This window comes from Leiobunum rupestre, chromosome 10, assembly GCF_980474605.1.
Source record: "Leiobunum rupestre chromosome 10, qqLeiRupe1.1.hap1, whole genome shotgun sequence".
NCBI classification, from domain to species: domain Eukaryota; kingdom Metazoa; phylum Arthropoda; class Arachnida; order Opiliones; family Sclerosomatidae; genus Leiobunum; species Leiobunum rupestre.
In genome coordinates, this window is record NC_143393.1 from 24,838,402 (window position 1) to 24,860,236 (window position 21,835).

The 21,835-nt window shown below is 32.9% G+C and overlaps 1 protein-coding gene across 3 annotated transcripts in view; it reads right to left on the minus strand.

Annotated features, from left to right (window-relative positions):
* The window catches only part of Pgant5 (polypeptide N-acetylgalactosaminyltransferase 5), a 244,869-nt gene that overhangs the window by 121,571 nt on the left and 101,463 nt on the right, over window positions 1-21,835 (minus strand). Inside the window, exon 1 of one of the 3 annotated variants that reach the window (XM_090160011.1) lies at window positions 1,792-1,908. The exons of the other annotated variants lie outside the window; for them this stretch is intronic. The gene's annotated coding sequence lies outside the window, so the exon portion shown is untranslated. Of the gene's footprint in view, window positions 1-1,791; window positions 1,909-21,835 lie in introns of those variants that run through there. 3 annotated transcript variants of the gene reach the window in all.

A 21,835-nucleotide genomic window follows, 5' to 3' on the forward strand; every position in this document is an offset into this window, starting at 1 on the left:
TCAAATAAAACCAAGTTGTAAATTTAGTCTTATGCTAATACGTGGTTTTTACGTAAATGTTCTGGCAGAAGTTTAGTCGCTACGAATTTGATTTGGAAATTTGCCTAAGCGTTCGCGTTGTAGTTGACGTTTTGGGGGGAAAGGGGGAATAGAATATTTAAGCCCCCCGCCGCGTTGCTTTTTCGGTCTCAGCGAAGATTCCTGATAGCTAGAAAACCTTTTAAAAATAGAAAATACAGAGGTGTTTTCCGCTATAGGTAACCTAACGTTACGTACAAAAGTGGGGGGAAATTGGTAAAGTTTGTACGGGCGTTTCCTCCGTTAAGCCTTTGTTTCAAGCTTGCTTCAAAAGCTGACGGGCGTAGTCCTCGTGAAAATATTGTTAGCTTTACAATATTTTTCTTCGCCTCGACCGTATTTTAAAGGTTAATTATTAAAAGCGTAAAAAGGGTGTGGAAATCTTTAATGAATGAACAAAGATAAAATCGACATTAATTAGATTAAACCCTTTGAGCGGAACTAAATTTAATTGTCGTCTCGTCAATTTGGACCTACTAGGATTTTGGATGCTATTTTCCCGAATTTGCATAATAGAAGCGCGTAAAAATTAGATTTACACGTATACAGGACTTGTTTACGTTCATCTTTAATTATTTTTGACGTACTCTTAATTATTCTTAATTCTATTTAAATTTAACTAACTTCAAATAAAGCTCCACTATTGTACAATAAAATTATATTTATTATTAAAACGCCAGTAACGGCTGTAGCATTTTACTAATAAATGAATTTTATTTGAAGTTAGTTATTAAATGTACAAGACAGTCCGTATTTCATTTGTCTTTTTAAATTTATATTGTACCGCTATAAATACAAATACGATACAAATATTGACCCCAATTTATAGAATAATATTGAATCATGAACGTTTCGAAAACTTCGTTACAGTTAATAAAAGACTTTATTTCGTTTTGATTCTTATTTAATTGCACTCTCAAATCCCAAAATCAGTTCCTGCTTTCTGAAATCACCTTGAGATATCTCAAGGCAAATGTTAGTTATCCACCAAATGTATTACTTACTGACAGACCCCGATAAAAATAATTTCAAATCTGGTAGTAAAAGTCACTTCACCCAGAAAAAATATAACACACGCTATAAAATATGAAGTATTTTTTTTCGTAACTATATTGAAATATTTTTAAATTAATGTATTAATATTAACGTAATTCCGTTACGGTTAGGTCCAAAGTTTGATTGAACTAAATAGTTTTTCCCTAACTAATAATAATAACTAATCAAATGTCTAGTCGCACCGATGGAATATCAATTCAAAATTAATCATAATATATAACACCCAAACGTGAACTATTTTTATTACATTTGAGTAAATTAAATTAATTTATTAATATTAACGTAATTTCGTTACGGTTAGGTCCAAAGTTTGTTTAAACCCGATAGTTTTAACAACTAATAATTACTAATCAAATGTCTAATCCCAACGATGGAATATCAATTCAAAATTAAACATTATACATTAAACACCCCTACGTGAAATATTATTACAATTTCAATAATAATAAGAATATTTGCAGCCAATTAAAATTAATTAGCTCATCGAGTCGTGAATTATACTAGGCTTTGTTCTCAAAATAACGAAGAACGAGTTATCCAATTAAGAGATCTAACCCAACTCTCAAATTGTCAGGCATGGCACGACCGGCGAAACAAATATTAGACCCAGAGGACAATAAAACGACAAAGGTAATAATGAAAATTGTTATTGCTCACCGGACCAAAAAGAAGTCAGCGCGTTGGGTAAATCTCAATTTTAAGGCGAAGTCTTTTCCGTCGCCGAAGTTTCTAATAATAAATCTGACGACGATTCATCAAACGCGGCGCGCCGCGACGAAACTCAGCCCGGTTTGAATCGAGGCTGAGAGGCGAGTCGGATAGCGCTGGGAGCCCCTCAGGAGGCGAACGCGCCACTGCGAGATGGACGCGGATCCCACGATCCCCACTGCCCTGCCACGGACAACGCTCCATCTACCGGTGATTTCAGTTTACTCATCGGTTATCTTTCAAATTCTACTATTTAATTAATTACTCAAAAATACTTTTTTTTAATTCGAAAATATTCCTTATCTTTTCGATTTCGGGGGAGGCGTTTTTTATTGATTAATATTAAATTTATTAATATATGGTTAAAAAAGTATTAATACTCTAATATTAAAATAGTCATAAAATATAATACAGCATATGTAACATAATTACTCATAAGTATGCCACTGTACCTTTATTTCATTTAAAAATCTTCACTAACGGTTTGTTAGATTTTAACCTCTTTATTCATCCTAGTAATTTTGGGAGTCACACTATTGGCTACTAACGTATGTATTTAAGCTAATGGAAAAACTCTAAATTGAGAAGGAATTTTTGGTATCGGAATTTTAGTCAGCCCAAAGTAGCTTTATTGAAATTTATAAACTCGCTCGGTTTGTGCGGATGAAGTTAAATAATGAGTAGTTTAGAAAAAGAAAAGGTTGGGGAAAATGACCAATACGGTTCGGTTCAGTGATCACTTTCAGTTTCCGAAAATGGAACAAGTCGTCGACGTGGGATATTCCACTAGCGTTATTAAAACCCATACCAAGCCTAGAAAAGTTAAGCCTGGGCTCAAAAGAATCTGCAAGACTCCGACCTTGTAGATGCCCCAGAAAAGCTCAACCTGAATTTCAACTATTTTTTCAATAAACCTGCTTCTTTTATTTGACAATGCGAATTTATTTTAGAACATGAGTCTCCGAAAACTTCATTAATTTGCAAATTAATTACATTAACAGAACTTGACACTATAGTTCATTTTAGCTCCTAAGCCTTGGTTGTTCAAACCGATTTTTTACTAAAATAATGACCGTCGGTTTATCAGAAGTAGAGCTAATTGTGTGACGGCATAATCGGCATTTGAGATTCGATGACGTCAAATATGACATCAAATATGACGTCAAATATTACGTAGGGTACGGATGTCGCAATATCTGTGAAACAAACCATTAGTGAAGAAATAGAGCTAGTGGCATACTTATGAGTAATTATGTTACATATGAATATAGTTAAAAAAATATAATATATTAATATTATTTTAATATATGGTTAATATTATATTTATATTTATATTTATATTATATTAATGTATGGTTAATATTATATTTATATTTATATTAATATTACATTTATATTTATATTAATATTACATTTATATTTATATTAATATTACATTTATATTTATATTAATATTATATTATATTAATATATGGTTAATATTATATTAATATTTATATTATATTAATATATGGTTAATATTATATTAATATATGGTTAATATTATATTAATATATGGTTAATATTATATTAATATATGGTTAATATTATATTAATATATGGTTAATATTATATTAATATATGGTTAATATTATATTAATATATGGTTAATATTATATTAATATATGGTTAATATTATATTAATATATGGTTAATATTATATTAATATATGGTTAATATTATAATAATATATGGTTAATATTATATTAATATATGGTTAATATTATATTAGTATATGGTTAATATTATATTAATATATGGTTAATATTATATTAATATATGGTTAATATTATATTAATATATGGTTAATATTATATTAATATATGGTTAATATTATAATAAAAATATAGGGTTAATATTATATTAGTATATGGTTAATATTATATTAGTATATGGTTAATATTATATTAGTATATGGTTAATATTATATTAGTATATGGTTAATATTATATTAATATATGGTTGATATTATATTAATATATGGTTAATATTATATTTATATTAATCTCCGACTATACTATACTGAAGATGGCGCTTCCCAACACTTTCCAGTTTCTATTTTAAAAAGGCGCTCGACGCACGCTCGGTGTCACGTGTTAAGTAGAACGTGCCACCGAGCAAGCATCGCGCACGTTATTAAATAAAACCGGGAAAGCCCCCTAATGTTGCCTAGCGCCATCGAATATTGGTTTACACTCGTAACCCCCTGTTTAAAAAAAGTTATGATCTAGCTTCTGAAGTCTGGCTAATTAAATAAAATATTATTATTAGTTAGATCATCGATAATTTTCTTATTTTTAAATGTTTTTCTGAAAATGTTTTTCGATCATCATTATTGGCCAATATCGGCTTAAGCGAAGCCGATATTTGCCGATGTTCGAAAAATAGGCCGATATATCAGTGCAGCCCTACTTTTCATCGACCTTAACTACAATTAAGGCAATCCTTGTTAATCCATTTGATTGTTGTACCGCTTTACAAAAGATCGACCCTAACATTTAACAATTAACACTTTGCGCTCGGTAAAATTTCCCGGTCACACAAATATTTCCCAGGATATAAACCTAATTCGATCCAATACACCCCGAGGGTAGAGGAGAGACTGTACAGAATCAAAGTTGTATAGAAGAGGAATCGTGAACCCGGTAGGCAAATATTGTCGAACGGGAAATAGCGGCTGACAAAACCCCGCGGAAAGATATGGCGCGTCCAAAGACAAGAAGCGATATGGCAAATACATCCTCCCTTTATTGAATTCTTTCACTTTCGCTCGGGTGGCCCTGGAAAAAATAGGTCGGCAGGCGTTCTTATTGGACACCGAATGAATGAGGACGCGCGGGGAAGACTGCCACGGAGGGGCGCGCGGGGATCGATCGAATTAAGAACCCCGATAAATCAGCGCCCGATATTTGACGCCCAATACGATGGCTTGCTGTATATTTCAGCAATAAATGTTTTTTTTTTATTTATTAGGCTTCCAGAAGCGTACGATTTCCCCATCACTACCGACGAAATTAAGAAACGCTTCGTAAATTTCGCCTTCCACGATATTAGAGGTTTAGTTTACGCGTTCAAAAGCATTAACGTGATTGACGCGCTTCGATAGAAATCAAATTTAACTGAAATTAAGAACTTAAACGTATAAAGGTCGTCTAGCTTTCGATAATAGTAGCAATTAAGGTTTATTTCTAACCAAGAATGTATTCGCGTTGGCAGAGAATGTGCTGCGGCGAATGAAGACGCAATTTTTCATGATTCCGGGATGATAATTTCCGCACAGATAAACTATCGTTTCCGCCTACAGGATGATAGTTTCCGCCTACACGATGATAGTTTCCGCCACCAGGATGATAGTTTCCGCCTACAGGATGATAGTTTCCGCCTACAGGATGATAGTTTCCGCCTACAGGATGATCGTTTCCGCCTACAGGATGATCGTTTCCGCCTACACTGACAAGGCTACGACCAGAGCTGATTTTCACCGATTTTGTTTGAATTCGGGGGATAAGCAGACCTTTATGTAACTTGAAATTTCGCAAATGGAAAAGTTTCGACGGGCTTTAGTTTTGAAATCTTCTTCACACTATGGAAATGAACACGGAGAAATCACTGATTTTAAGGATCTTCCCATCTTTGAAAATTTTTAAATATTAAAAAAATAAATTATAATAAAAAAATTATACATTGGGTAAATTCAGGTTAATTTCGGTAAATGCGTGTAAATTTTGGGGGAAAATAAGCAAATTGGGTAAATACGAGTAAATTTGCCTTTTATTGTCTAAAATGAATGAAAATGGGTATATGCATGTACATTTCGCTAAATATTATAAAATGTGTAAATTAGGTAAATGCAAATAAAATGGATTAAATTAGGTAAATGCAAGTAAAATTGATTAAATTAGGTAAGTGCAAGAAAAATTGATTAAATTAATTAAATGCAAGTAAAATTGATTAAATTAGGTAAATGCAAGTAAAATTGATTAAATTAGGTAAATGCAAGTAAAATTGATTAAATTAGGTAAGTGCAAGAAAAATTGATTAAATAAATTAAATGCAAGTAAAATTGATTAAATTAGGTAAATGCAAGTAAAATTTATTAAATTAGGTAAGTGCAAGAAAAATTGATTAAATTAATTAAATGCAAGTAAAATTGATGAAATTTTGGTTATGGAAGTAAAATTGATAAATGCTATTAATTTGGCAAAATTTTAAATAATATTACCCAAATTTACTTGTATTTACGCAATTTGCTTATTTTCCCTCAAATGTACACGCATTTACCCAAATTAGCCTGAAATTACCCAATGTACAATTTTTTTTAATATAATTTATGTTTTTAATATTTAAAAATTTTCAAAGGTGGGAAGACCATTAAAATCTGCGATTTATCCGTGTTAATTTCCATAGATTTTTTCTGCCTGTCCCCCTTTAAACTAACTTAGTGGAGCACAAATACCCTGGTGGTAGGCCAACCGCTGAACATGTCGGCCTAATTTAAAGGGGGACAGGCGGAAGAAAACCTAGGCCTTTAATTTCCATAGGGAAAAGTAGAATTTAAGTAATCAAAAACATTTTTGGTTGCCATGGCAAAACTAAAGCCCGTCGAAACTTTTCCTTTTGGGAAATTTCAAGTTACATCAAGGTCTACCTATCCCCCGAATTTAAACTAAATCGGTGAAAATCAGCTCGGGTCCTCTCACCCCTTACCGGAAAGTGGTAAAATTTCGACGCGCGTAAAAACGAATTTGCGTAGGTTTCCTTCCGCAAGCCCCGAATAGAACAGAGTACTGCGCATCTATTGCCAGCTTACCCGCTTGCTCTTACATAACACGTATTTCTATTTACAGATTACTTCGATATATTTCAGAGTTAGCAGAAATGTGTGTATCAGGATTTTGGTTAACTTATTATGCCTTACCATTAAATAAGCTACGCTTGCTCAACTTGTTTTTATGTGCTAATTCGTCACGAAAAACGTAGAAGATCAGTTCAGTTTACACTTAAGGGGGAAGACTACAGTGGCGATTGTCTACTTTCGCACTATTTCAAGCTGAACTGTTTTATTTTTGTGTTTTAACTTATAAAATTAATATTTGTGTGTAGAACAGCCTCTTGCTTAGTGCTTAAAATAATTTTGACAATTTTAAATTTCAAAGTAATTTAATTATTACGTTTTAATTCGGGTCCCGGAGCTAAACAAGTTGGGCAAGCGCCCAAACTACCCTTTAGTTAGGTCCTTATATCTCGTTAACTATTAATACTAGAATTATCAAAAATTATTTTAAGCACTAGAGGAAGGTTCAGCCTATGAATAAAAATATAATCGATTGTGTAATTGTTAAAACTAAAACGTTCAGCTTGAACGAAAAAGAGGTTTTTACTATAGTCTTCCCCCTTAAAAACAGGATGCCTCGTCGAGTTTATTCTATGTCCGGGGCTTTTGTAGAAAAACGTCATCGATACGTCACCCGTGACGTAGCAGCTAGGGGCAACAAACACTGGTAATCAGGTGTACAAATCGTATTTAAGAAAATGGTGGAAAAATTGAGAAAACTCTGTGAAATAACAGTAAATGTTTCAGTCCATAATCAGGGTATGAAATCTTGGGACGAATAACTATATTAAGCGCTTGGTACTTTTAGAGTAGCCCAACTTGTGTCCGATTTGTTTAACACGTTAACAACATTAGACCTAATATCTTAAGTTAGTCATTACAGCACCCCACACAAGGAGAACGCAACCCGTCAACAGTCGTGCATTTTATCGCGTACAGTTTTCATTGGTTAGACGCTTTAGCGCCTGCTGTCGTCGGAAGGGGAAAATTCGGAAATTGTCATCCCCCCGCCCGTAAAACGTTCAGCGTAAAGGCTCGTCCAATGAAATTTGTACACAACTAACTATGCGTTGGCGTGTTTAAAAGCTAGCTGCGTTCTCATTGTGTTTGTTGCTCCTAGGCAGCAGCAACATCAAAACAATAAAGCCAGTGTTACTTTATAGAAAGGCCTTTTAGATAGTTTTCGATTGCACTTAGTCCGTAAGGTTGTACGGTAGATGTCGCTATCAGCAAAAAAGGTCCCTTTGGTACGTAGTACGAAAAATTTATTTATTAATAATTATATAGAATTACTATTTTGAGAAGATTTTTAGTCTCATGCTCCTTTACACAAATCCTCTCATCCCGGTATTTTATTGGCTCCTTAAAACCTAGCAGTAACAAACACAAGGAGAACGCAACTAGCCTTTAAACAAGCTAAGGCAGTGTTGTGTACAAATTTCATTAGACGAACTTTTACGCTGAACGTTTTACGGAAAGGGGAAAGACAATTTCCGAATTTTCCCCTTCCGACGGCAGCAGGCGCTAAAGAGTTTAACCAATGAAAATTGTACACAAGAAAATTCACGGGTTGCGTTCTCCTTCTGTGGGGTGCTGTGTTTGTTGCTCCTAGCTAAAACTGACGTCTCCTAATTAGCCTAATTGATTATAATTATTATTATTATTAGACAGTCATTCTCCCAAAGTAGAAATACACAAAATTGGGGTGCACTACTTTTTTTCACTTTATACCAACTAATTACGTAATTATTTCTCTTAAAACCATTTCAAATTAATAAAATAATGAACTTTAATAAAAATTGAATTTTTAATATTACCTAAATCAATTTCGGTCCTAATAAGAAAAGTATACTCCGAAATCCGCGGGGAATTTCGACCAAGTTTGCGTTGTTTCGTATCGTAATTTTGGTATTTGTTCGTAAATGTTGGAGTTAGTGGCCAGCGGGGATGAGTTCCTGGATGCAACCTGGAATGATTCTTTCCTTAATATCAATAACGGGTCGATTAGGATTGCGGTCTGGTATAGTTTATCGGGGAACAGAAACTATTCGAACATCTTTGGCGAAGAAGCGAGGATTTCTCTACCTCTCTTATTTATGTCGATTACGCAATATCGCCGATGGAAAACATTCAATACTGCTTTTACGAAAAATATTCCTTTATTTTATTATATAATAATTAAATTATTAATAGCGTGAGTAACATAATAACGCAAAGTCTGACAACTAGCAAAAATACTTATTTACATAAAATCCTCCCCAACTGCCTTGCCTCCAGTCGAGTATGCTGGCAGAACTATGACAGCAGCTTCGATAGAAAAATCAATATTTAAAAAATGAAAAAATTATTTTATTTCATATAAATGGGATTTTTATTGTTATTTTTTATTTGATTGCTATTTAAGGTTTTATGAATGTGTTTCTTGACAAATTTATCATTAATTTGAGTGCAGAAGAAATGTAAACTAAAATTTAAATTAATCTTCATTAAATTTAATTTAATTGAGTTTGCTCTGAATTGAGAATCCACGTTCCAAATGCAATGGCACCTAGTTTTTTAAGATTACTTACTAATAAAATCAATAATTTAAAAAGAAACACTTATTGGTGTAAATCTCTACTCTTTCTGAAAACTCTTAAATTTCCCTGTCACCAATTCTAATTCCATGATATTTCCAGGTCTGTATGAACCCTGAATACACTATTCTCTTGTATATTTTATATAACTATTTAGTTCATTTTGTTTCTTTAAGTTTCAATACACTCTTAATGTAAATATCTTGAATTTCATCGTAACGTCAGAGTTACTCAACTTTTGGAAGGTTAGAATACAACGCTATATCAGTAAGGGGAAAGCGTGTCAGACTTTCTTCCACCTTGCTGGGTGAATTGTCAACAGCGTCCTCTATTGCGGATAAATTAAAGTTTATTAAAGCATATATAAACAATGGTTCGATTAATTATGAAAACAATTTAATAAAATTTATTTATTATTATAATTTAATTAATTAAGTAAATATATTCGGTACATATTTTAATTATTTACTCAATGTAATTAACCTAGATAGATCTCCCGTGAAATATCGATAAAAGATGAGAAATTGTGGGTTAAACCAGAAGTAAATAAACCAGAAGTAAATGAACCAAAGTTATCGAAATAGCGCTCAGAATCGTAGGGCGTTTCCTTTATGAAAATGATGAGAAAATCGAGACAAATAAAAGCTAATTTACATCCCCGTCTTTTGACGCGATAAATTGCGCTTGGGAATTGTGTGTATAACTAATTATATCTATAAAAAATGGTTTCATAAAAACCAAAACTTATTTTTTCGGCCTAGAAGCGCACAAAATTTCAAATTCGAGGTAAAAGTGTAACTTCATAAGGAAAACGCCTCCAACATGGGGAGTATAGCAGTCTGATAACTTCGGTTTATTTACTTCTGTTTAATCCAAACATGACTTATTTGGCGCCTATCCGAAAGCTTTAGTGCTCCAACCTCCTAAAGTTAAATAACCCTCATAACGTTTTAAAAATCAACTACTCGTTTCCTTCTCTAGAGTCTAAGAATGTACGAAGGTATAATTATTCTTCTTCGTTACGTACACGTACATATATAAAAATAGAACTTAGTATAGTATAATGAGCGCGTATAAAATGATAGTTTAAAGAAAACGGGGACCCCCCAAAGGGTGGATGAGAACGCCGGGGATCCTCCTGCCACCAAGCGTCATCCTTTCATCCTCTTCGGGATCTGCCTTCAATGATCCTGCCTTGTTTTGTTTGATCATCTTCGCAGGAGAGCAACTGTGTTTACCAACTGTGGCATTATATTTCCCGAGAATTCCGTGGGAGGGCGTTGCGGGGCTCGGCCCACCACTAACCTTCTTCCCCTCCCTCTCGTCCTTATCCTATTCTTCTCGTTTCCCACCAAACTACTGATATATTACGCTGTTCCCACTTAAATAAATAGCCTGCAGATTTATAGTCAATCATCGGTGGCCGCCATTTTGTATCTCTTAACTTATTGATTTTTAGTCTCTTTTTAAAATATTTATTTTCTTTTTCTTGAGGTTATGAAACTTGATTCTGTGAGTTTATTTTTAGACGTGATCTAGACTAAATTCTTGTAATATAAAATACAAGGTGAAATATTCCTTATTATTATAAACATATTGAGGTATTACCTTCGCAACAAACCACTAAGTAGCGAAAAAAATGCCCAAAGCCATAGAATATAATAATAATAAAAATAATCTAAAGCCTCTTTTAAGCCTAGGCCAATAGTTTGAGATGGCCTATTGCTGGGAACAGACCAGGAACACTGACAAAACCAAAAATAGACCAACAACAGGAATCCATACCTCTACTAGGAATGCTTATCCTGGCGTATAGCGTATGGTAAGATCACTCTGACGGCTTTGGCCCCTCCTACAAGAGAAAAAATCCCCTCTGCGCGCGCTCCCCTCTCACGTTGTTGTTTGTTAAGTTAACATAGTGACGTCAAAAACAACCGTCAGCCACATCGAGACCAAAATCTGCCGCGATAAGCATTCCAAGTAGAGGTATGGATTCCTGACTAGGCTAATAGTAGCCTAATACCCAAGGCACCACCCTAGGACCAAGTCATCTAGCGAATAGAAATACTAGAGCTTACACTCCCTCTAAATTTTGAATAATCGACGTTAAATTGGTTTAATTTTCTGTTAATGATGTATTTTTTAAACTGCAAGCCTATTTCCAAATTGCTTTTATTAACGCAAGATGGCGCCAATTTTTCGATTTGGCCTTTTTTTTTTGAGAAATTAAAACGACTACAACTATTTTTAAAGAGAATAATTTAAAACATGTACGTTTCCGACTGCTGGTGCCATCTGGCGTTATTCTTATGAAAGGATCTTGGAGCTTTGCTGGTTCACGGATTTCGGCAGTTAATAGACAACTAAATAAACGGAAGGCGAAATCGAAGACTGAAAATGAGTTCAGCGGGGAAACAGAGAAAATGCACTTCTCTTTTTCTTTAAACGAGTTCGTTCATCCGTGGACGAACTAGCGAAGGACTCGTCTCAAGTATACTCGAGCGTCGTCCTTCGGTAGCTAGTCCCCGTGGCTGGACCCGAACCCGGTCCAAGTAAACATGACGGAAAGTGCTCGTACAATATTTAAAATAATTCTTAAGTTCGCCACGAGCTTTGAATGAAATATACACTGCGGGTCATTGATCCTACGGAATGCGTCAATTTCAGAAATTCTTCACTCTCAAAGGCTTGTTTCAAGCAAACACTTCGCTGTTCCCAGCTTTGTTTATTTTAATCATTATTTGTTCTAGAAATATTTAAAGAACCAAATATTTTTAAATTATTACTATTCGGTTTAAATAGACTAGTGAGTGTTTTGTAAATTTTACATAAGTTAAAGTGTTTACTAAATTTCCCATAAGTTAAAGGGTTTAGTAAATTTCCCATAAGTTAAATTGTTTAATAAATTTCCCATAAGTTAAATTGTTTAATAAATTTCCCATAAGTTAAATTGTTTAATAAATTTCCCATAAGTTAAATTGTTTCATAAATTTACCATAAGTTAAATTGTTTAATAAATTTCCCATAAGTTAGTGTTTACTAAATTTCCCATAAGTTAGTGTTCACAAAATTTCCTATAAGTTAGTGTTTACAAAATTTCCCATAAGTTAGTGTTTACAAAATTTCCCATAAGTTAGTGTTCACAAAATTTCCTATAAGTTAGTGTTTACAAAATTTCCCATAAGTTAGTGTTTACAAAATTTCCCATAAGTTAGTGTTTACAAAATTTCCCATAAGTTAGTGTTCACAAAGTTTCCTATAAGTTAGTGTTTACAAAATTTCCCATAAGTTAGTGTTTACAAAATTTCCCATAAGTTAAGGGTTTACAAAATTTCCCATAAGTTAGTGTTTACAAAATTTCCCATAAGTTAAGGGTTTAGTAAATTTCCCATAAGCGTTTCAGCAACTATTTAATGACCATTTTTAAAATTATAGGCATTTAAAGGGAAAATGTTTGAATAATATTCAGAAATAGGAAAATTTTAAAATATATGTATTTATAGGTACAAATTTTGCCAAATAGGAAAAAAGAGGAACAATTTGAAATATAGGGATTTATTGGTACAAATTTTGCCAAATAGGAAAAAAAAGGAACAATTTGAAAATATAGGGATTTATTGGTACAAATTTTGCCAAATAGGAAAAAAGAGGAACAATTTGAAAATATAGGGATTTATTGGTACAAATTTTGCCAAATAGGAAAAAAGAGGAACAATTTGAAAATATAGGGATTTATTGGTACAAATTTTGCCAAATAGGAAAAAAGAGGAACAATTTGAAATATAGGGATTTATTGGTACAAATTTTGCCAAATAGGAAAAAAGAGGAACAATTTGAAAATATAGGGATTTATTGGTACAAATTTTGCCAAATAGGAAAAAAAAGGAACAATTTGAAAATATAGGGATTTATTGGTACAAATTTTGCCAAATAGGAAAAAAGAGGAACAATTTGAAAATATAGGGATTTATTGGTACAAATTTTGCCAAATAGGAAAAAAGAGGAACAATTTGAAAATATAGAGATTTATTGGTACAAATTTTCCCAAATAGGAAAAAAGAGGAACAATTTGAAAATATAGGGATTTATAGGTACAAATTTTGTCAAATAGGAAAAAAGAGGAACAATTTGAAAATATAGGGATTTATTGGTACAAATTTTCCCAAATATGAAAAATTATAAAATAAAGGAAATTATAGGTACAATTTTTGCAAAATTGGAAAAATTTGAAAATATATGGAATTATAGAAACAAATTTAGCAAAATAGGAACATTTTAAAACATAGGGATTTATAGGTACAATTTTTGCCAAATAGAAAAAAAATGAACTATTTTAAAATAAAGTAATTTTTAGGAATCATAAGTATAATATAGTATAATATGAAAATAAAATACCTTAGTAACAAAATTTGTCCCGATCTCAGAGCAGAACCGATGTTTTGAAGAAAAAGCCACTGCGATCACGTCCGTTCTTTCTAAATTCGTATATTTTCCGAAAATAAACCTTGGCCAATGTCCCATTGCGATGTAACGTGGTTTATACAAGAATTCCAAATGGAGATGTGCTTTAAAGTTCGCCACGGCCACAATAAATACTAAGTCGCCGGCATTGACTCGCCCTGGGAGGCCTGCCGATAGAAACGACCGTTAGAGGGACAAGGTGGCCAACGGACAAATACAGTCCGCCGCTTACGCCGCCATCTGCATTCTCCAAACCGAACATTGCCGATAAAAGCGCGGTAATAATATTTCAATATTGATTTCTTTCTTAATTTAAAGTTTATGTTAATTTAATTCTTCATTTTAACTTAATATTAATTTAATTCTTCATTTTAACTTAATATTAATTTAATTCTTCATTTTAACTTAATATTAATTTAATTCTTCATTTTAACTTAATATTAATTTAATTCTTCATTTTAACTTAATATTAATTTAATTCATTAATTCAATTTATATTTATTTAATTCATTAATTAAATTTTATATTTATTTAATTCATTAATTAAATTTTATATTTATTTAGTTCATTAATTCAATTTTATATTTATTTAATTAATTAATTCAATTTTATATTAATTTAAGTAAGATTTACAATTTTATATTAATTTAAGTAAGATTTACAATTATATATTAATTTAAGTAAGGTTTACAATTTTATATTAATTTAAGTAAGATTTACAATTTTATATTAATTTAAGTAAGATTTACAATTTTATATTAATTTAAGTAAGATTTACAATTTCATATTAATTTAAGTAAGATTTAAATTTTATATTAATTTACTTCCGAATTATAATTTAATATTAATTATTTCTTCGATTTAATTTAATATTAAGTATTTCTTCGATTTAATTTAATATTAATTATTTCTTCGATTTAATTTAATATTAATTATTTATTCGATTTAATTTAATATTAATTATTTCTCAATTTTAATTTTAATATAATTCTTCATTTTAATATTAATATAACTCTTCATTTTAATATTAATATAATTCTTCATTTTAATATTAATATAATTCTTAATGATAGTTAAATATTAATTTAATTCCGCATTACTATGTAATATTAATTTAATTAGGCATTGCAATGTAATATTAATTTAATTCGGCATTACAATTTAATATTAATTTATTTCGGTATTACAATTTAATATTAATTTATTTCGGTATTACAATTTAATATTAATTTTATTCGGTTTTACAATTTAATATTAATTTAATTCGGTATTACAATTTAATATTTATTTAATTCGGTATTACAATTTAATATTAATTTAATTCGGCATTACAATTTAATATTAATTTAATTCGGCATTACAATTTAATATTAATTTAATTCGGCATTACAATTTAATATTAATTTAATTCGGCATTACAATTTAATAGTAATTTAATTCGGCATTACAATTTAATAGTAATTTAATTCGGCATTACAATTTAATAGTAATTTAATTCGGCATTACAATTTAATAGTAATTTAATTCGGCATTACAATTTAATACGTTTTTATAACCACCATCAACACTAGATAGAGAACTCCATAATCCTGGAACAGACAACGACGAAGCCTCTCTCTGTACACCCTGAGAGTCAGTCTGCAGATATCCAAAGGCAGCTCTACCTTTGACAAAGATGTCAACCAAAACGAAATGTATGAAACGTGCCTCTTTATCAGAGCATATTCCCCGCTCCATCATAGATGGCGCCAGACTCGGGATTGACTCTAATATCGTCGTATTTTTCCTCAAGGAGCAGGGAAGAGTTTTCTGTCTCTTTCCGCGAATGTATCCGCGGGTTGAATCTCCTGCAGGGGTTCCCGCAGCGCCCCCCGTCGGGAAAAGACCGAATTATTGCTACGCTCGACAGCGCGAAACCCTAGCGTCGGATCAACCCTACAAACACGCGTTTTCAAATTACTAGCGCACGAAGCGTGCTTGTCAATTTGTTTTTCGTGGGGTTCCTATAACCTGTCGAAATGCGCTGGATTAAATTTTGAATAGACGGAAGTTACGCACCTACCGTCAATTTTTGACATAGCCAACTACCGTTATCAGTATATTGGTTGATAAAACTACTGTTTAGCGGACTCGGCAGTTTATAACGCAGCTGGAACTTTTCCTAGGTTTTTTCCAATTAATTTCGCAGCTACCGCATTCTATATTGCAAGCTCAAGAACGTATTTAGGCTACTAAGAATGTTCGAAGCAGGGACCTAGCGTAAACATTTTTTTACTAACATTTTTATTTAAACTAAAGTACCGTTCAGACTTCAGACTATGCAATTTTAATGATGCCAAAATAGTTGAGCTCATATTCGATATAGAAATCAATTGGACACATTTTTATACTAAACAATGCGTTGATATTAAATTTTTGTGTGTCGAAATAGTACGACAATTGTCCACACCAGGGCTAATGATTTTTTATTGTCGTCTACTATTAAGTTTCCTGTATGAAATTTAGAAATTAGGTTTAAACTGTCAAAATTATTGGTATCCGATATTTCGATAATAGTAATATTATATAGTAAGCAGACGACGGGTCAAATGTTTCAAAGTTCCCGCGTCAGTGACGTTACGGAATAGCTTAATTTCATTGGTCGAATTGTACACCCAAAAATAGGTCACCTAACCGCAAAAAGTGAACCAACATTTGCTGTTCACTGCTTATTTAACTGCCATTTAGTTAGACAAGTTTGGTGGCCAAACTAATTTGCCTTTAAACGTTGTAGTTTGAAAGCCCATAAAACGCGAGGGGTAAGACACTCTGCGAACTCGGTGTACACTGCCGTACCTTTGACAGTGCTAAATGGAACTCGCGAACTCTTGAAAATATGTACATTTAACAGTGCTAAATCAAGGATCCTATATGTTAGAAGGATATGTGGCGAGGGACGAAAAATGGCAGCGCCGTCGGCGGGTCACGCGCGATAGAGAATCCATCCGTCTTTAGATTCCGTCAAGGACAAAACACGGAGGAAGCACCGCCAAAATTTGTCCTTGAGGGAATAGAAACAAGACGTCCCACGTTTAGAAGCTCTCTTAATATCGACGGCGCTGCCGGCGTTTTGAAAACACGGGCTGGCCGGAGGGCTACCTATCCTTTTAACATATAGGATCCTTGGCTAAATGCACGAACTCGGTGTACAGATTATCTGAGACTGTCTTACCCCTCGATAAAATGTGTGTAATCGCGTTAAACTTAAGTTTTCGATTGTTAAAACATTTTCAATATTTTGTTTTCTGCGAATCCTGCCACCAGGTTTAACATAACATAGGGAAATTCAGCGTTGCCAGACGTACGATAATTATCATACAAGTCGATAATTTCAAGCTAATTTTTACGACGTACAATAATTTGAACATCTTACGATATAGTTCGCTATTTTCGATAATTTAATCTGAGTTACTATAACTTACGATAATAATTTAAAAAAATTAATATTAGTTTATATTTATCAAGATTTTTTCAATAGGTGATAACTTGATTTAAAAAATTATTTACTAGCAATTGACTAACTTGAAAATTAATCGTCAATATTTCCACAAAATTAATATTTACAACCAATTTTCAGTCGTACGATAATTGTTTTCTGAAATCGATAATTTTTTATCCACTGTATTTTAAGGACCTGGCAACGCTGATAGGGATTATTGGCGCTAGATACGTTAAAAACAAGTGAACAGAAGATTTTTACATTTAGATTCTACTCCCTTTACTGTAATCCGGGATTTGAAATTTGGCCGTTCAACCAAAAAAATAAAGATTCTCATGTTTTGCAACTTCCAGATAGATTTTGGGTCGTGAAACTTTCGCGTTTTTCTCATTTTCCGCAACACCACAAAGAATAAATTTATCCCGTGCGAAACAGGCATTAGAGTTGACAACACCGCGATATTTTTAGAACCAAACGCTATACCTCTACCCGTTCAAAAAATACAGCGTTCCTAAAATGTCACCTTTTTGGAATAAAGGTCATGTCAAAAGTAAATAATGGCAAATTTTACATAAAATGGCATATAGTGACAAATAATGGCATATAGTGGCTAATAGGAAAAATATTTTATTTTTGTATCTGTATTACATGGTAATTGCTTTTAGCAATGAATATAACACCAAAATATTTGATTCTTTTACAAATAAAAATATAAGTGAGAAAAATAACAAAGTATTTCATATATTTACGGAAAAATACAATAAATAGTTCAATTGGCAACACTGCTTTGGATAATTACAGAAATAGCCAAAAATTGTTTTTACCGCATTTCTTTGGAAAAATACTTAATATTTTTACATTTTCTAATATTTGCCACTAGTTGTCAATTTGCCACTAAAAATTATTATTTGCCATGACACTTTTTGCACAATTTCTTAAGGATTTGTGTGTACTAAGATCACGTACAGTGTAGCCGATGCCGCCGTATTCCACATAACTTTCCAAAAATTAGGCTTGGAAGGGTCAGGGGTATCTCAATCGAAAGGAAATAGCCCGTTATGAATTTTGAAGATCGGTTGCCCACAAGTTGGTCATTTGCCCATTCAAATGCTTTTTGGTGATATTAGACTTTAAATCTACATACTTTTTTTAAATTTAGAAAATTATATTTGTAGTTATTACTGATCATTTCTGAACAACGTTTCCGGTTGCATTAAGAAATTTTAATTTTGATTGAGATTTCTAGACAATTCGCGGGACCCCAAAACCCGCGTGAGCACTATTGTGATATTTGAATTTCGTACCTCATTTCCAAAATCAGGTAACTCGGAAAATTCGGTTTGTTTGAAAATTAATTTAAATTATGTTGTTCGCGTTTAGCTACCTTATTTCTAAAACCATGTAACTCGAAAAATTTAATTTCGATAAAATTCCTCTTGGGTTATTTAAGTACAAGATGATTGAAAATTGGTTCAAATTTAAATTTAATATTTAAAATATATTTAATACATCGGGGGAATTGTGTGTACTTAAATGTCCGTGACATTTTGTTTCACTAATTATTAAAAACAGGAGAAAAATTTCGTCTAAAATTGTTTTAGGTATCGTATTAGGCCAAAGAAAAGCAATACAGTGATTTCAGTATCACGTGACACGACGTCACCTATGCTTTTTCCCATAGAGAAAAAATACCGCACAAAATGGCAGCCATAGCCAAAGCTACGAACTGAAACTACTCTATATTATCTGTTGGGAAAAAGTGTTCTTTAAAATTTTTTTTTTTAAAGTTTGAAAGTTTTTAAAACGTATCTTTTGGGGTTAAGTTCGGGTCGAGTTGGGTCAGATGTGGACGTGATGACCTCAGTATAAATCTATTTTAACCCTTCAATTAATGTTTATTCCAAAAATACAAAATATATTAAGCTAATAGCCAAAGTTTTGGTAGAATTGAAACTTCAAATTGAGTAGTTAGTTTTTAATAAATATTGGTTGTGTATCAAATTATACTTTAAATTTACTAAGTTCTAGCCTATTTTTCTAATATCGGTATCGGCCAATATCGGCTTAAGCGAAGCCAATATTGGCCGATACCGGTATTAGAAAAATATTTTCAGAAAAACATTTAAAAATAAGAAAATTCTCGATTAACTAACTAATGATAATATATAATATTATATTTGATTGTCCGCTCCACGTACGCCAGACTTCAGAAGCTAGATCATACCTGTTTAAGATATTCGATTTGTAATAGAAAATATGTATCACGTATAATGAAAAGTAACATATTCGGATATGCTCTTGCGAACTATTTTCATGAAAAATTAGAACCGTCTTTTACAATGATTTTATAATATACACTACTGTTATGATAGATAACTTTGTTAATTATCGGCCACGAATAGCCGATATATATAACGATATATATAACGGTGCATCCCTACATTCAATGCTATTTTTGAGCTGACTTGAGCCTATGGTAGATGCCTTGGTTATTAGCCTAGCTGATTATTCCAAAGGCATTACTAAATCTTATCTGTTTCTGTCCTTCAAAAGCACCTTTAGGAATCTCAGAGTTTCAGTTGAAGTTACTTACAAGGAGACTACCCGAGGTGTTACACACCGATTTTGTTCAAACTCGGGGGATTGGTAGACCTTCATGTAACTTGAAAAATCCTAAAGGGAATTTATTTAATGGGCAACGGGTTTGCCATGGCAACGAAAAATGTTTTTAACAACATAAAATAACATGGGATTTTGACCGATTTCCCTGTGAAAAAAAATTAAAAAATTGATAAAAATGTGACCAATTTTGATTTTTTTAGTCAATTTTTATAAATTTTTTTTATAATTTTGGTATTTTAATTTTTTTTCAATTTTGTCAAAATCCCATGTTATTTTCAATGGGAAAATTTCCATTTTAAGTAGTCAAAAACATTTTTCGTTGCCATGGCAAAACCGTTGCCCATTGAATAAAATCCCTTTAGGATTTTTCAAGTTACATGAAGGTCTACCAATGCCCCGATTTTGAACAAAATCGGTGTGTAACACCTCGGGTCGTCTCCTTGTTAGTTCAATATTAAATTTTCCGTAGTGGCATAATGGGCGCTCTAATTAGTCACAGACACGACAAACGACGTCATATCCGCATCCTGCTGGGAATACAATTTAAGATGATTTAATTACCTTTATAAAAAGGGAGTCCTTTACCACCCCTTTATCTTCCGCTTGCCATTAGCACACTGTTGCGTGGCAGGAAACTATCCCTCAGCTGACCTCCCTCCCCCACCCTTTTTTTTTAGTAATTTATGAAGGTAAAAACACATTACACGTTCCATTTAACCAAAGTTAGTCTCGGCACTAACAAGACCCATTTATGGAAGACCCCCTCTCACCTAAATTTAGAAGATATATATTTTTTTATACGGGGCGACCTAGGCGCCCCCTTGTAGCGGGAAATGGCGTAACTCGTTTCCCGCTCCGGCCTCGCGACACTTTTAAGCTGGTAATAAAAGTTCGGATGGGGTTAAAAAAAAGGGGGGAAAGCGGAGTGGCATTCCAGCCCGTTGATGTTGGAGGCCCTCCGTTTTTACGGGCTATCATCTGATAGTTTTAGACTATTATAAATAGCGTAGCGTTTACCCCCTCTGCACTAGCTTAAATTGTAGAGTCGGCTAAAAGCGTAGGTGAGTTTGATTGCCATAAAGACGCGGAAAGGAAATGGTCAATATGAAATGAATGGTAGTTTTTGTAAAGGACTGTTTATCCGGAGGTTCTTGCTAACAGTCGCCATTTGAATTATCGTTATATCAGGGATCCTCTATGTGAGAAGGATGAGAAACGGGACGTAAAAGTTGTTTCAGATAATAGTCGGTAGGATCCTGTATGTGAGAAGGATGAGAAACGTGCCATAGATAATGTTTTAGATAACCGTCGGCGGGATCCTGTATGTGAGAAGGATGAGAAACGCTATGTAGAACGAGTTTTACATTATCTGCGGCAGAATCCTGCAGGTGAGAAGGATGAGAAACGCTACATAGATCATGTTTTAGATAACCGTCAGCAGGATCCTGTATGTGAGAAGGATGAGAAACGCGCCATAGATCATGTTTTAGATAACCGTCGGCAGGATCCTGCAGGTGAGAAGGTTGAGAAACGCTACATAGAACGAGTTTTACATTATCTGCGGCAGGCCTGCAGGTGAGAAGGATCAGAAACGCTACATAGAACGAGTTTTACATAATCTGCGGCCGGATCCTGTATGTGAGAAGGATGAGAAACGCTACATAGAACGAGTTTTACATAATCTGCGGCAGGATCCTGTATCTGAGAAGGATGAGAAACGCTACATAAAAAGAGTTTTACATAATCTGCGGCATTATCCAGTATGTGAGAAGGATGAGAAACGCTACATAGAACGAGTTTTACATTATCTGCGGCAGGATCCTGCAGGTGAGAAGGATGAGAAACGCTACATAGAACGAGTTTTACATTATCTGCGGCAGGATCCTGTATGTGGAAAGGATGAGAAACGCTACATAGAACGAGTTTTACATAATCTGCGGCAGGATCCTGTATGTGAGAAGGATGAGAAACGCTAAATAGAAC